This window comes from Pelmatolapia mariae, linkage group LG22, assembly GCF_036321145.2.
Source record: "Pelmatolapia mariae isolate MD_Pm_ZW linkage group LG22, Pm_UMD_F_2, whole genome shotgun sequence".
Classification (NCBI taxonomy): domain Eukaryota; kingdom Metazoa; phylum Chordata; class Actinopteri; order Cichliformes; family Cichlidae; genus Pelmatolapia; species Pelmatolapia mariae.
The window spans coordinates 17,429,107-17,446,751 of NC_086245.2; the positions used below are offsets into that span (position 1 = coordinate 17,429,107).

At 41.4% G+C, this 17,645-nt stretch overlaps 1 protein-coding gene across 1 annotated transcript in view; it reads right to left on the reverse strand.

Moving 5' to 3' along the window:
• atxn1a (ataxin 1a) overlaps nucleotides 1-14,966 on the reverse strand; it is a 95,325-nt gene extending 80,359 nt beyond the window's left edge. Inside the window, exon 1 of the mRNA XM_065470828.1 lies at nucleotides 14,867-14,966. The gene's annotated coding sequence lies outside the window, so the exon portion shown is untranslated. The remainder of the gene's footprint in view (nucleotides 1-14,866) is intronic.
• Nucleotides 14,967-17,645: the final 2,679 nt, after the last annotated feature.

The window sequence follows — 17,645 nt, forward strand, 5'->3', positions numbered from 1 at the left end:
TCTTTTTTTGTTTTGCTTGGGTTTTTTTCCTTCTTTCTTCTATCACTATGATATTCTGTGCAAGGCCAGAATTTCTTAAACCTTTCACTGCACCTCGAGTGTTAAAAGATGATCTGGTCCATTGATTTGTGATCTTGGAACTTTTCACAGAAAAGTTGCAGATCTGCAAATACTGGAACCACTAAAAATAGCTCTCAGGGAATTCAGATGCCAGTTACCTCTGAACAGCAAACACATCTGTTCAAAGGACAGATGTTTTACAGATTACATTATTACAGAAATGCTTAATTTTCTGTATTTCATGTTAAATAAATATATGTTTGCTTTACATGTTTGTTTATTTTTTTAAACAATCAATTCCAAATGTCAGTTATTACAATTACCATTCATTTATTTTAGAGCAGCACGATTCATTTACTTTCAGCAGCCTTTGTGCAGCACCTAAAACAAACCTTTGCAATCCTTAATTAAACTTCAGGTAGTCAGACACAGACGTGCGCTATTTTTGGCAGATCCACCTCATTCCGAGTCACGCACAAATGTTGGAAATCTGTCATGAATCATTCTACTTTGGAACAAAAAAAAACTAAAATGGCTTTCAGTTACATGTCTGTACAAGAGGTGCCAAAGACATACTGTGGTATGTCTTTGGCACCTCTTGGCACTGTGGTACCCTGAATTTAAAATTCAGATTTGCATGATTTTCCAAATGCTAAGTTCCATATTAAAGACAAACAAGAATAAAAGAAATCATGAGAAACGCATCAGGGCTTCTTGTTTATCAGCTTTACAGAGAAAAATGCCTTAGAGACGCATCATACTTCACAGTTTACCCCAAAATAATGTATTGAACATATGCTTTCAGGTTTGAAGCAATTGATCTGGGCTATGCTTGGTAGAGGTATAATGCCAGTTACAAATCTCTCAACATGTGCACACCGTGCACCAATTTTGATAGAAAATACACAAACTGATCCGAGGCTTTTTCCATCTTGCGGGGCTTACAAACAGAAACCCATTTAAATGAGTGCAGGACACAAGCTTACTACTTTTACGAGGCATTATGAAACTGTGCCTCAGTTTTAGAAGATTAGAAGTAAACAACAACAATAAAACCCTACAAATCTCTTTTCCAAAGCTGGAGCAGACGGGACCGAGTAGTATTACTATTGGTCGACTCCGATCATGTGCTGCACTTGGCAAACACACTTAGGGCCGAGAAAGACCTGTGCAAAAAGTTCAAACAGAAACCTGCAAATCCAGCAGCTTCTTAGCAGCCTTGTGCAATTTTTCTGAGAATTAGATCATAGGCTGGGAGAGGGGACTGGATTTTTCTGTGTTGTGATTTTGGGAAATGAAAGTACACGTTTGAAACATGAACCTTTTGAAGTTGTGGATGTGTCCAGTTTTACATTGATCACTCAGGAACTGTTGATGCAACATCACTTCCAAGAGAAACTGATAAAATACAGATAGCCTTTGGGTCATACTGATAAGGCCTGGACTTGCAGGTCAGCAGATAGGAAGTCAAACATACTCATACTGGCACTTTGTGTTAAAACACACATTCAAGCACACATGCTGCACAGTTAGAAGGATTGATAATGCTCACATTGTGCAGAATAGCATGCAAATAACATGGAAAAGCTGCATTAAATTTTCTAAATAAGAATACTGGCACAGAGCAGGATATTGAAAGTACTTCAGCCTTTTCTTAAGTATCCCTAACATCTGTATTTCCCTAACTATCAATATATTGACATTACCAAGACAACACACTATAAACAAGCCACGAGCACTAGCAACCATGGTGCAAGACAGCTGACTCATATTTTAACCTCCTCGAACTTTAAATATAGAGCTCAGCTCCTCAAAACAAACACCCACCTTGACACGAGATTTTCTCACATCTTGCAATTTAAAACAATACCGATGAATAAGTGCCACATCATACAATGTGTGTAATACAAACTAAATGCGGTGCAAAGAGGAGAGAACCTATTAGCAAACTGAATCATGGGAAGATGAAACATGCACTTACAGCCCTGTTTATAGTATCTCATAAGAATCATGATAAGCACTGACAAGCTTAAACCCGACCATTGCTGTTCTAATTTGTTTTACAGGAACTCAACCAACAAGGTATCTGCAGATGTTAGCTGCTGCTCAGTGAATAGCTGTGATTCAGGGTCGCCCTGTTCAAGAGCAAATATCACAGAGCTCGGGTCTATCTGAGCAAATAAACTTAGCAGTGTGTGCATCAATGTTGCTGTTGGGTTTCCATCAGGAGGCCAGGAAACCTCTTCCCTGCTTTGTTTCATATCCACAATAAGAGACCTTGTGAAGTTTCCAGTTGGTTTTATCTCTGTTTTTCAACAAGTTCAAGAAATAGAAAAGCCTTGGACGTTTACATAAAGTATCCTCAAATGGCTCTCCCGCTCTCTTGTGTATGTTTAAGTTAAAACTACCACACCAAAGCACATTAAACGAAATAGCCTCCAATTTATTTATTACAGCCAGGGCGGTTCAGCTAAGTCGCAAACTAGTAATGTCGTCATTAACCTGTTACTTTCTGTTCAGCACCTTTACACATTCAACTGGCTAATCTCATATGGTTGTGTAACATTTATGCTGCTTTAGCGTGACACCATGTGTTACACACTGCAAGCCGCTTTACAACCCAACTCCACTCCAGCTTCTCCTTTCATGCTGTTTGTGATTTACTTGCTCAACCTTGCTGTAGCCATTCAAACAACACAGCTAATAGGAATTTGTCTCAGTGTGCTCACATATAACCACAAAACCACAAGACACACCCAACAACACACAATACAACACAACACAATACAAATACAAAAAGTACATCTAACAGATCGAGCCTATCCCTGTTGAGAGAAGACTGAGCAGGTGATGTGTTAGGTGGAAGGGGTCAGAAACAATCCTGCTAGCCATTCTGATGGCACAGTATGAAGCTATGGACGGTAGATCGCAACCAATGATCTCAGAGGCTCTACATGCAACTTTTATAAGCTGTTGTTTGGCTTGATTGGTTGTGCTACGATACCAAATCGGGCTGGGCTGAAAGTAAGCGTGCTTACTCTGTAAGCATTTGTCATAGCACAGAGTCACATAGCCATTTCTCAAAACCTATTACTAAACTTAAATTTTTTACGCACACATGTTGTTTACACTACGGACGTACCGACTGATTATGTGAATCACATATTGTTCTGATCCCAGCTGGAAAAGTGGATCGGTGATCTAAAGCGAATTCATTTCAGTTCTATGTTGTTTACTACACCACGCACTTGCACTGTTTAAGTACTGTGCATTTCACCACACAGTGTAGTTAACATACCAGTCGTGTCCACGCAGTTATCTGCTGTGATGAACCAGTCCGTCTGTTTCTGCGCTATGACGGCGTCTCTTTCATATTTGTCTGCATTTACATTCACGCACTGAGGTGCTTTACCTCACTTACCTTTCACAACATCTTATCTCTAAAGCATTGTTGTCTCTATTTTATCATAATGAGAGCTGAAAAGACTGAACAGCAACTCGAGACGATGATGTCTGCAACAGTTACGCCCTTTCCTGAAATAGCTGTTATGACAGGTGTATTTTGTTCAAGTTCAATGTCCTGAAACAATATGTTTTTTGCATGCTTTAACTCCACCCTTGACCCAAATGGACACATGGATTCTCCTCCCTCTCTCTCCCCACCATTTCTCTTGCTTTAGGTAAGAGTGTAAATGGTAGCCATAAAATGCCTCTTAAAAGGTGTATGCTACCTCAGTGCTCTCACCCCCCACCCTTTCAACAGTTAGGTAGCGTGCCCTGTCAGGTTGCAAATGCACTCAGCTTCATCTCAAGCAGCCCTGCTAGAGATGCTGTGGGGGCAAATAGCTAGGAGAGCTAATGGCACATCATGTAGCATTAAACCGAGCTGACTAGGCGCTGGTTTCCAAAACCAAAGCACTGGAGAGGAGGGGGAGAGAGAGCATCTTTTTCCCCTCGAAAAGGCTGTTCCTGAATTTTGAGGCTAAATGAAGGGGAAAGGTCTGAGGGGAGAAGAGAAGGGTAGTTGCACAGTTACGTTAGTGGTGAATGTTACACATCTGACAGGCAGGCGTAGTAAGCACCCATATACAAACAACCAAATCTTCAGTCAGAAATATTATTTCTGAATTTTCAAAACACACAGTAAAACTAATACAGTTCTCTAACAGATTGTTTTAACAGTGCTGCCCTGCTGTGGCCTTAACGGGCCATGCTATCAGAGGAAAATAGCAGAGAGCACAGAAGCAGTGTCAACAGCAGACAATGAAAGCTAAGCCCAGTCAATTTATTTCCAAGGCTCTTAATTACTGTTATGATCTTATAGCTCTTCACAACGCCTACATTACTAAATGGAAACAATATCACAGCTTAGACCTATGACTAAAACAAGTTAACATTTGCAGAAAAGCCTCAACATGAAGAAGCCCTCGACCTAGATACTTTTAAAGGGATCCACCTGCCAGACTTCAGTTGAAGCCATTTGAACTGTGGTTTAGTTACTCTAATAGACTGTCAGACCGTTAAACAACAGGCCAGGGCCGGAAAATCATATCTGGAGCAACACACCACTTAAGTGGGGATTCCACCTTAAATGGTTCCCAAAGAGAAGGGAAGTGTTAATGGGGGATGGGGGATCAGGCCAGGTTCTACGCGTCTATGTTAGGGTGGGCAGCTAGAAATAACATGTGGGTCAGAGACGAAGACTGAAGGTTAGAGCAGGCGAATAGTAACTCGCAGGTTCCTAGTCTCCAGTCTCACAGAGAAAGGGAGAGAGAGCACGCCAGGTGTCATCCAGATTGGATGTCAGTCCATCTCTGCAGTGCTTCTGACCGGTCGTTCTGCACCGATGGAAGCACTGAGCTGAACATTAACTGCTCTCTGTAACTGTGTGCAGAAACCTCCAGCACTAGATTTGCCCGAATCAATTAAATTACGCGCAATACCTGCAACATTACGCTGAAATTCAAGCCCTGTAGACATACTGCAAACAGTACACGGGTATTTTTAAATACTGCACATGTATGCATGCATTACCAGATGTAAGAGAGTTCCCGTAAGAGGGAAGTTACAAAGTTCCCTTAAGAGCAGTCAAGGTTAGGGAATGTACAAAAACAGAAAAGTTATTTTGCTCTGATGAGGATGCCTAGTAATTTCCCATTAGAGAAACTTTCTTCTTCTACCACAGGTATTTCCCTTGGGCAAGTCCCTGCGGATAGGTGTGTACGCTGGCTATAGCACAGTATCCGTGCACATATTTTCAACTAATATGCTGATACTGAGCTGCATGTAAGGTTGTTAATGTCTGATCTCAATAAGAGTTAGATTATTCATGGCCCGTACGTGTTGTTTCTTACTCTGTGTCCATGACGGCCTTACTGCATGTTAGCATGAGTGCAAGCATGACTACTCGAAACAATATCTATACCCATAGCAGGTATGAGACTGGGCCCCGTTAGTCTGAGCTCTCTGGCAGCTAATATTAGATGATAGTGTCAGAGAATTGGACCTGGCCTGGCCACAGTGAAACCTTACATTGACCTCATTTATCTGTGTCATAGCTCATCGGCTGGCCTGCCACACAGTCACCCACTGTTGAACACACTCACGAAAACATGAGACTGAGTTGCAGCATCCACAAAAACTAACACACAAATGCCTGACTAAATGCACACAAATATACAGCTATAAAACTGAAGACACAAAAATAATAGAAAGCAGAGTCGAGGAGCAGGCATTTTTTTAGGCCACATTATACTAAATTACAACTTTCTGATTATTCTTTTGTCTTATTTTGACATTTTTTGTTCCCGCATTTTGATTTATTGTGACCACAAGATGCAATTTATTCCCATTTCTGTTTCCCCATTTTGGTTAAGTTGTGCACACACAATAATAAGAGCTGTCGGACAGCCCAGGCAGTCTCCCTTTTACTTTGTTGGAAAGGTATTCACAAATTTAAGCTTTCCAAATCAATAACTCACGAGCAAATAGTTGGTAAAACACGGGCGGCTCCTCTTTGTAGCCACAGCACAGCGAATAACAAGCTGCAACTTCATTTTCAACAAGAGGAGGCGTCTCACCACGTGCACCCAGCTGACCATCTACAACACTGATACTACAAATACTACAAAAATTATAAACAACTTCACTCCTTCACAGTCGTGTCAGAAAAATCACTTCACACATGAACGGTCTCCTGTTCTACTAGCTATTTCTTTCCTCCATATGGCAGCTCCCAGGCTCCGTACACATCTACACATAATATATACAGTTTTTGTTTTTCTCAACTCAAGGAATTATTTCTAAACTTGAGAACAAAGATCGCATTATCTTGTAAAACACCATTCCAATCAAATCGATAATAGAAGCGTGACGCTATTAAAAAAAAAGCATAGAAGAGAAAACTGTTATAGACGGTAAAACAGCAGGAAGAAAATGAATTCTCTTTATTGTACAGAAATGAATTCCTATAAATGTCTTGCACCATACTTGTGTCAACTCACTCAAAGCAGGAGTGATGCTACCACCGTACAAGTCAGCTCTCATCACCTCATAATGCATACAATACAGTGACTTTCACCAAGCAAGAACTGCGGGCCACTGGTTTACAGAGCCAACCAAATTTATTAGACCACCACCCAATGTAATCTTTATACCACAGCTGCACTAAATTAACAGTACTGATCATTATCAAAATAATATTTTATCATATTTCTTTTATTAAAATGATATTTTTAATGGCAAAACTATAAAGATTTTCAAATTTACTGTTATACAAACAAAAAAATCTGAAAGAATTGTGGGGTTTTGGGTTTATTTTTAATTAAGATGCCAAATTACAGTTATTTACTTGCATTCCTCAATAAGGGTGGCTGTAGCTCAGCACATAGAGCACATAGATTGTCTACTGATTGGAACGGTGGTAGTTCGATTCCCACAAGTGTCTGTCCGACTGATTCATTCGAGTGTGAATTCATGTTAAAAGGAAAGCGCTTAGTTAAAAAAAACTAAATTCTGGGGTGAAATTACCACAAAATTAGTGTTTGGATGTTCTACTTCTCGGTCCAGTGTGCCGGCTCGAATGTGGGTACGAAAATGTGATTTATTCTTTTTAAATTTGCGTTTTCTTGTTTTTATGACAGGTGGTGTAATAAATTTGTCAAGTTCTGTAACTTTGTGAAAATATTTTCTAGTCTAGGCCGATAAAAAAGAATAACAAACTAAAAAGAAAAGACACTTTCTCCAGAGAGGTCCTGAAACTGTAATTGGGAATGGACTCCTGGGGATCGCGGGCAGGCAAGTATCATCCTGGATCGCTCCGGAGGAGTGTTTTAGCACACCTCCCTGACTGTCACAGCCAAATGACCCTGTTCCAATGTCATGAGCTTACTACATAACTAAAGGAAAGGCCAGAAATAATAGCCAGCGAGTCAGTCAGTCAGACATGTACCCTGAAAGCTTGTCAGAAAGCTAGCCTGAAGCCAAGTATCAAGCCAAACGTCCAGCCAGATGAGGCTGACCCAAAGCCAGCCATCCAGTATAAAGGTGAACTAGCCAAGCCGCAGCTACCAGCCAGACAGGGAGCCAGCTGGACTGACATACAGATAGACAGAGAAATGCAGCACTGCATCCAGCAACTTGCTCTATTCGAACCACACCACAGATTTGTCAGAGGAAATAGTTTCAGTGTTGCAGACACTGTTTTAAATACTGCTTGTGGTTTAGTTGCACAGACTTGTCTCGACCTGTCATCAAGTGTTTGCCCATGTATGGCCCAGGCCATATGCTTAACCATGATTTTTTGTTACTACATACCGGTGCAATGTCAAAAAAAGGATAGAGAGAGCATCTAGCCCTTATTTGAATTCTCGTCTTTACTCCACATGCCACGTCATGGACCATCAATGAAATGACAGGCAGCATAGTTTTCTGGTGCATTGCACTGACCCTGGCCTTACAAGGAGTAAACAGTAGTAATGGAAAGCAATGTTTTGCCAAGAATAACACTGGTGAAGGGTGGGTTTTGGTATTCCAGGGATTGTTTCTATCACTGGCCATTTTCCTGTTATTGAATTCCTCTCACTCAATGCATATCCTTCTGGCTCAGACTTAAGTCATTGTTGATACCCACACACCCACTTTGCAACTGAGGACATGGGGCTTTGCTCTCACCCACTGAGGTAAATCCAGCAAAAATAGAGGTGCACTTAGAGTCACTTTAACTGGAATGCACAATTCAAACAAGTTAGCGTGATGTAATGGACTCTCTGCATGTCCGGACACCTTCATTTCCAGCTCGATCTACAGTTTGTTAAACTTTAAGGTTTCATTTTTAAATGGGAAATTACAAAACGAGGGCCTCATACTAGACTGGTTTACATGACATAACTGAATGCATGAATACAAAAAGCGACTTGTAAGAAAGGGTATAATGTTCTTTGTAATTGAAAAGATGAAAGGAAGAATTTGAATGGCATGGTCCAATTCAGTTTATTCAGCTGTCTGGGATGACTAATAAAGCTAAACATGACCTGATGTAATCAATTATAGCACAAGTAACAGTGTATTTTGATTAATTAATGTAGTACTGCCCCATAAATCAGCTCCAATAAAGTCAGAATGAGCACAAGAATTCATTAGTTGTTAACCTTGTGCCATAACCTTCACCCAAACAGTATTTGTGAATGTAATGTTTGAATAATAGAACTCATTACATTTGTGCTCCAATGAATGTACATGACCCCAATTCCTAGCATTCTCTCTATCTATCTGGCTGTGTCCCAGGTTGTCAGCTTATCCCTGTCCCGAGCCTGAAGCTCTGCTGGGGAAAAGAAGAGTCTGCAGGAGCTGTCTGCCTGCCAGTCAGCGTCAACTCCCCTCTGTAATCCTCTACTGCCTTTGATAAGGAAGAGAAGAGAAGAGAAGAGAAGAGAAGAGAAGAGAAGAGAAGAGATTTTGTAGTTTGGAGATGAGTGGAAATATTTTTTTGAAATAAGCAAATTAACAATTTTAGCAACAAAACCAGATTTCAATGATCCCACCAAATGTTTTGTGGCTCTTTCAAGCCTCATCTTAAAGAGACACTCCTCTGTTACGCCCTATATAAAACCAATAACACATACACATTCCCTACTAATAGCTGAGCCGTTACCTGTTTGGTTCTCCTTCATTTATTTTAGCATTCAAAAGGCCCACGACTAAAACTTTTCGTTCCTTCTTGGAAAAGAGATAACAAGTGGGAACATGGTGAATGAACTACTGCGTGTTCACCTGCCTTTCATTTATAGTTCAGAGGATCTTACTGGTTTACAGATTCAAATTCATAGCCTGCGTGCTCGTCATTTACCTATTACTCTGTTTCTATTTAGACACCCTGGAGTTTAGGCTATTTCAGCCTTTTACACTGTTTTCCTGGCAAACAGACAACCCTATATCATGTCAGCTCCACTGGCAGCCATTACAGAGCGAAAGCCAGCACACAGCCAAAGTAAGTCCCAAAGCCAGCTTCCCTGTTTCACATGGTTATTGAGCCATACAGCAGCTTATCGACCCGACAGCGTAACACAAGTTTGTAGGATGGCTTTAGTCCTCTCTCCCTCTATTTATCTTCCTCTGTCTGTCTCGTTCACTCATTCGGGCACTGGGACTATCTTGGTCATTCAGAAGATTGGTATTGATTAGCCACTTCAAAATAAAGACGGTAAGCACAGAAACAGGGTCACAAAGGCTCTAATGTCTGAGCACACACACACACACAAGGATCAACGAATGCTGCAAAGTGGCAAACAAGAGCAATCCTTTCTGAGGTCCTCTAATGTCGTGATAGCTGTACATTAATAAACTAAACTATGATCGGGACAAATACTGGCAAATAGCGCAAGCAAACAGTGGCATGTTTTTCACTCTTCCTGCAGATTCAAGGGCACAAACGACAGATTAAGGAACGCGGGACTGTACACTAGTCAATAAAAAAAACATGATAACACATGGTGAAGTGTTCTGACACAAGGAAACTTTCATTGATCCCCTTAATGGCAGCATACTGTACGTGAATGTGTCCTTTATCTCGAGTGCGTGCATGTGTACTCGCTGCACTCGTGAATAGAGGAGGATAAAAGGAAAAGCTGAAAAGGTCTGAGCACACCGCACAGTTCAACAAGACAGCTCGATCGCTTGATCTGCCCCCATCCCCACCCACTGCTCTCTACCTTTTTAAAACCATTTTTCTCACACACTTTTTTTTTGTTGGTCCCCCTCACAGCTCACCTCACTGGCTTTTTGTCATTCTTTTCCGGCTCACCTCATTCGATCCCACACTTCGGAGCTTTTTTTTATTATACCCCTGCATTTCTGAACAACACTGTTTCCTTTCTGTCAAGCTCTCGGGTAGCTTTTAGCAGAAAAGGAGAAAACCACGGATTAACTCGCAACTGCGGTCTGGTGTGAATGCGGCATCGTTTTCATTATCCCACAGCAAATAACATTTTTTTTGTGTTACAGCAACAGACATAAAGGCGTTTAGTGACTATTCTGAACATTGTGGCTTGGTAAGGCAGTTCTGGCACCTGATTTGGATGCTTGATGTTGGAGAACTACCAGAAAGCCAAGTGGGAAAGGTCATCGTAGGACCCACTGGAGAGATTAAGCTCAACTTTGACACGGGAGTAGCTGAGGATCCCGAGGGACAAACTGGAGAAAGTTGCGGGAACAGCACTGCCCGGAAGCAGTTCGCGCAAGAGTCACAACAGTTTATTAACTGACTTGTCTTCATGGGCGCAAACTGTAGTGGTAAACAACAGAATCCACACTAGGAGGCACGCAGCGGCACCACAAGTCACAAGACTTTCGGCAAAATGAGACTGAAGTTGGAATACCACACATTAGTTTCGCTTTTAGATATTCTTCTGTGAGATTTTAAACTCAACTTTCATTTTCACTCACTGCTTCTTTAGGTTGAGGCACCACAACTACACAGGTAGATCTAAGCGCCCGATAAGAGTCATGCCACAATTTAAAAAAATTTGCACCTATCGATACAAACAAATAGATTTCTTTTTTTTTTTTGTAGCCTCAAGTAGTCTCAAAAATCACGTGTAATTTATATGATAATTTTATTATCTTTTTTTGGCATAAAAATACTGCCAATTAGAATTTACATTACATTTCTATGACAAATCCCAGTTTATTTATGGCATGTTTGCACTACATGTGGATCAGCGCAACTTGTCAAATTTTCTGTGCAACCAAATATAAAGAGTAAGCATTTTGTTCCACATAATGGCTCAATACAGAGACACAGAAACACGCAGACACCTGTTTTGCACATTTGTCGATCTGTTTGACCCTCCCACCCATCATTCACTCAGAGTATTAAACCATTTCTGTCACCTATTCATTCAGGCGTGAAATCTCCACCCAATCATTACCTGGAAATGATCTCTCTCTTTATGTCTTTCTCACACTTTCACACAAACACACACAAACTCAGTGACACAAAATCTCCCGCTCATTTCCACACACACACGCACGCGCACACACACACACACAGCGCAAGTTCCAAACACAAAGACGACACTCTAGCGTGATCTAGCAGATGTGTGTATTCATGTGTGTTTGACGGTGTGAGTCCATGCACACATATGGCAAATGAGCCAAGCTCAGTTAAATGACTTGTGATTAGGACACATTGGCTTCTAATTGCCACTCATTACCATTTGAAAGTGAGTGGCGGCTCAAATCAAAGGCTATAGTAGCAGTGGTAAAGTGTGCGCATGTGTGCGCATGTGTGCGCGCGTGCGGCGGGAGAGCGGCTGAAGCAGCACGCCTGATTCACAGCCGCACGACTTGTACAACAGTTTGGACTTTTGCTTCATGCTTTCCCTTACAAGTATGGCAACGCTTTTTGGAGAAATGTGGGGAAAAAAATATTCTGAAACTCAAACAAACTCAATCTAAAACGCCTTGAAATTCAAACTGGAACTAGCACAACAAAATCTAAGTTTACTTTTCAGCATCTCATGGTAACAGTCTTGGATTAGCACTGGGCAAATCGCTGCCACTCTACCTAAATCACTACAACACCCTCTCCTTACCTCCCTTCTAAAAATCTGCCTGTCTTCCCTTTATATTAACACCTCCCTTCTGCTCAAGCATTCATAATGAATCTATCTCCCAGCCATAAGCTGTTTTCACACCTGAACACCAGAGTCTGGAGAATCAGGTGAGCACACTGGCGAAAGTTTTCACAGGTAGCACACAGCAGGAAACAGACCCGTTCATAAGCGTTCTTACCACCAGAAACATTCTGAGCGGTTCAGGCAAAGCTGCTGCCTGTGGAACGTGCAGGGGACAGGACAAAAGGCAACCAGTTGCTCGCGCTGCACGCTGTCAGCCATCATACAGCGGTGGATATTTGCGTGCTAAAAATGCACCGCGGTGGATTAACATCTATAAAGCTTCAGTCATGAACAGTTCCTGGACGCCTCTAGTTGACCTCGCTAGCAGAGAAATTTATTTCAATTAAAAAGACCTTTCCATGGCATCCCACGGGGACTAACACCGGATCCCACTCACTTCATTATCCACATCCTTCCCATCATTATACATGAATCCATCCCTTGTTAAAGATTTGAAGCTCAGCTGTGTATTTTCCGAGTACCTCTTGGATGCGACCCCTTCCTCTCTTCTCCAACCTGCTGTATTTAATACCAGTCACACATAAAAAATACGTAATAGTTTCAGTATGGTTAATAAAGACTTAATGGCCATGTTGTTAAGTGCAAATACAACAGCCAAACACATGCCACCAACTCAATGCGTTGATCTGCGTGTTTAAAAGGGTCTAACCGAATACCAGTACCTAAAAGAATGGCTGGCCAGTGTCGATTATGTATTTTTTTACAGAAGAGAGACAAAAGTCAAACTAGTGTGCATTTTTTCTTCACACTGTCTTTCTGAATATGTAAGCAATCCAAATTATTTATTATTAAACATTAAAAGTAATTATAAAGTAACTCCACACTGATCTCTGAATATTTTTCCACGCCATGTACCACATGAAGGTGTTTCTAAATGTGTGTTTCACTGCACTGAAACAAATGTTGGAAGAGCTTGTATATGGGATTTATGGCAACCACGAGATCACATTTCTTTCAGTACTTGGATAACAACAATCATGGGCAGTGCAGATAAAATCTGAAATATGTGTTTACAGGCAAGAGTCAAAGCAAGCAAGGAATTTAATTAATGGGTCACTCGTACATTTGTGCTCGCATCCTCCACAGAGGACAGAAGTTCTTGAACTAGCAACAGCACTAATAGAAATGTCCAACACCATAAGTACTAACACCGGAGCCGACAGGCTGCACTGACTCTATAGGTTCACTCTGCAAGTGTTTGTTAACACACAGTAGCTGCAAGTGAGTGAATTACAAGAACCATGGAATAAAACAGAAAGTGTGTTTTTTTTTTCTTTACTGAAAGCTGCAGATTCAAATTTGTTGGTGTTGTAATATTTTCTATTTCTTTCAGTAACGTGTTTAAAAAGTAGCAAAACAAGCCTTTTAGATAGAAAGCAAGTTTAACCACGATCACAGCTATCTCCTGAGATATCTGTGTGTTGAAAGCACTCTATGGGGTGTCCAGTCATTCATTGCTTAAGGCTACAGGACAGGCTTCAAAGATGAGAAATGACATAATCAACAAGTAATGCAAACCCACTTCTGTTTTTTCGTGTTTTTCCTATAAATTGCACAGACATCATCAGAAAAGAGGAAGACTTAAGCATGCAGCTGGTGGAAAGAAGTGCAGCTTTTTTTTTTTTCTTTCTTTTTCTTTTTTTAATCTTGAGCATTCACTTTGTCAATCAGTCTGCTGCCATTAGGAATGCTAATGGCAGCAAAAAAAACTATAGTGTGAGTGAAAGCATTGGCTACCACTTGGGACGCATAGCCTACCCTGCTCTGAGGTGTAAACAGAGTAAAAATAGCTTGCTATCACAGGCTTCCCTACAGTCCCGTTATATAATGGTCCATGCTAGGATGAATGACATCACGGGTAGTCCTGCAATCACAAACCGTATGTCCTTTACAACCAGCTGACAATGTAAAACATTGTGTAGTATTACGTGCGCAACAATAAATGCTTCCTACGAATCGAAACATGCAAAACACCTGCGGTTACGCTTTTTTTAAATTGTAGAAATCATGTGGACTGTGGTTAGTAGTTCGCCTCCTTTCGTGTGGAGAAAACACTTCCGCGATAGTGAAACGTAGATTTTAAAAAAATGTAACGCTTTCCCCTGACAGTCTCTGTCAGTAAGAAAAGAGTTCAGAAAAAGACCTATGTGGCCCGAAGCGACATTATTCGGACATGTCCGACAAAGAAATAGTCTGCAAAGAGGAAATGTTTTGAGCCGAGGTCGAGTGGCGCAGTTACTGGAAGTACAGCGCCTGCCCGACTCCCAACTCACCCGGCGGACGCGCTCCTCGCTCGGTCAGAATCCAGCCGAACCTCCGCCCCTCTTTCGTCCCATTTAAACAACACTTTGCGTTCACGTTCCCAAATGACAAGTATACCCACCCACAGCCCGCGTGGCCGCGTACTGTGTGGTCACTTAAAAATAGGTCAGAGTGCGAAGTAAACATTTTCTAAGGCTTTGAAGTAAACCAGAGCTTCAGCGCCACCCTTCCCAGTTCTTCCAGCCATTTTTTTAAATTTAGCCAGCTCCAAAAGAGAAGAGTGACAACGTCAAAGCGGTGACAGGTTGGCGAAAGCGGCTCTGTGGAAATAGTTTTGTGCGACTTACTGCGGGGTGTAGCGGGCTGCTGAGTTTGTGTCTCTCCTTGTTGCCAGGGCTCCCCTGCTCTGCTCCGGCGCTGACGGTGGAAAGCGTCTCCCCTCCTAATGATGTCTGCAGCGCTCAGCTAATAGCTCTCTGCCCCCACCTTCAGAGAGAGAGAGAGAGAGCGAGGGAGGGAGGGCGAGAGAGAAGTTCAAAACTGGAGCAGTTTGTAAACTACTCATGCAAAAATATGAGAGCTCGGAGCACAGAAAGCAGTCACAGAGATACAAGAGAGGTTCACTGACATTGCCAGAGTGTGGGAATACACAGTATTCCTTTATTGGTAAGATTGTTTTACTCACAGTGGAGATTGGGCTGCGTTTCCAGGAGCAAATGCAAAAGCGCGCTGTGTGAGAGGAAGAATGGTTAATATTAGTATTATTATTTCTTTTTAACTCAGCCTCACTCAAAAAGTGGCTTCTCAGCAGTGTAAACACTTTATCTACAATACAACCCTGCACAGCTCAACGTTGAGTTTATATTACTCAAGTAAAATTCTGAGGCATTTATACTTAAGGCTTAAAAAGGGGGGGATCTATTAATCAATATTTCTGTGTCAAAATGATCCCACACTGCTTCAATAATGTTGAGGTCCGGGCTCTGAGGGCCAAATCCATGACTGCTCATGCTCCATTGTTTGTTTTTTCTAACCAGGTATGTATTTATTGCATTGGCAGTGTGTTTGGGATCACTGTCATGATGAGAAATGAAGCTGTTGCCAGCCAGCTGATTTTCAAATGGTATTGCTTGGTGGATTAAAATCTGATGGCACTTTCCCTTCTTTCAGAATGACTCCTTGACAGCCTCCCGTCCAAGGAGACCATTTCTGATGAGGCTTTAGTGAACAGTAAATGGATCAGCTGAAGAGCCCATTCCTTAAGGACAGACTGTTCATCTGCTGTAGATTGTTTTTAGGCCTGACACTTCTTCTTTTGTCCTCCACCTGTCCACTTTCCTCAGATTTTCTTTCAAGGACACAGTGCACACCATTTCAAGACATGCCAGATTTTCAGCAAATAGCTCTTCGAGGTGTAAAAATACTGTTTCCTGTCTGTCACACTTTGTTAGCTTAGGTATTTTTCATAGATTCAACAAAAGAAATGGGAACAAATTATGTGTTTTTCCAGCAGCCTGCTAGTAACAAAGTGCCTAGAGACAGAATTTAACATTTAATTCATAGGTCAGTGTTAAGTGCGTACAAGGACTGAAAATGAGTAAAAGCAAAAAAGCAGCCAATATCTAATGTGGCTCATAACTTTTGCACAGCACCAACCAAAAACATTTTTACAAAGTCGTAGTGGCCTTGACCTTTTCCCACCTAAAGCTAATCCTTTCATCCCTCAGTGCATGTGAACTTCTGTGCCAGACGTGCAGAGACACCGCCTTCACATAGAGAGTATGGACAGATGGACAGCCAGAAAACAGAATGCCTCGTAGCATAGCTGTCACCAGCAAGGAGGCATAACGAGTCATAAAGTAGATCCACCTCCACTGGCTAAAATATCAAAAGGCTGCAGGTCACTGCTTCAACCATTTAAATCTAATAATATCATATGTATTATGTAAAACATATGTAATAATAATGTGACACATTGTGTACTTTTCCTTTTCTTTTGGTTAGTATATTGGTACATCTGTGTATTATGTAATCTAGTGTTACTAATTTGAATAGATGATATTTTTTATTAGCCCATGCAGGGGAACAAAAGTGTCACAGCAGCAAAACAAAGTCCATAAAGTGTGATAAATGAAGAAGACAACATAAAAGTTAATGAATATTATCTGAACACAAGCCACAAAGCATATTAGGAGTCTGAATGAATAAATATAACACGCAGCAGGCCTGTGGATCCTGGATGCAATTTAGCAAAAACTCAAGATTCACTTCAGATATTTGTTCTTATTGTTTATGCTACGAGGTCAGTCCTGTTTTCAGCGTGATTTGCTGCAAAAAAACATGTCATCCTTGGATTTGACTGCACCGGGAAACTTCTGCTTTTTCTCAGAAGAGAAGAAGGTCATGGTATGTTTTTTTTTTTTAAAGCCAGAGAGTTCAGGATCTGTTCAGCTGAAGGCAGTCACTGACAGTCAGCTGACAGTGACATGATGGAACATCTCAGCTGCCGACAGCGACTGTTTTCACATACACACGCATAGCTGCAAACATAAACACAACGATGGAGTGATGCTAGAAAACATGCTTATGAAAGATGTTTATGCACTCGTGTCCTGATTAACTCTAATTCACTTTAAGGGGGCTAAATTCAATTCGCTCTAGTTCAAAGTTAATTATTATCAGTTATAATCATGCGTACAGCATGTGTCAAATAAGCACAAAAACTAAGCTGTGCCACTGAAATAAGCTATCAAGTTTAAAGAAATAAATACCCGCTTAACCCTCTCCTCTTTTTAGTGTTTTTATTATCTTGACCTCCGTGACCTCTCCCAGATTTCCAATGTGACAACAAGTGCCTTTGCCTCTTCGTCAGAGGAGAATGCAACCTGACACTGCCCGAGAGCCGAAGGGTGCACGAGGCTACGGAGTGACAGACGATCAGGGATCTGTCCCACTCCCTGCGAGTCACTCAATAAGTGGCCTATTGTTCAGCACTCTATTGTGCTCTTGTCACATGCATCCCAAACAAAGAGACAGAGAGGTAGGTTGCCCTGTGTGCTAGAGGGCTAGCATTACATTCATGAAGAGATGCGGCCAGTTGCTGAATGGACTTTGATATTTAAGTGT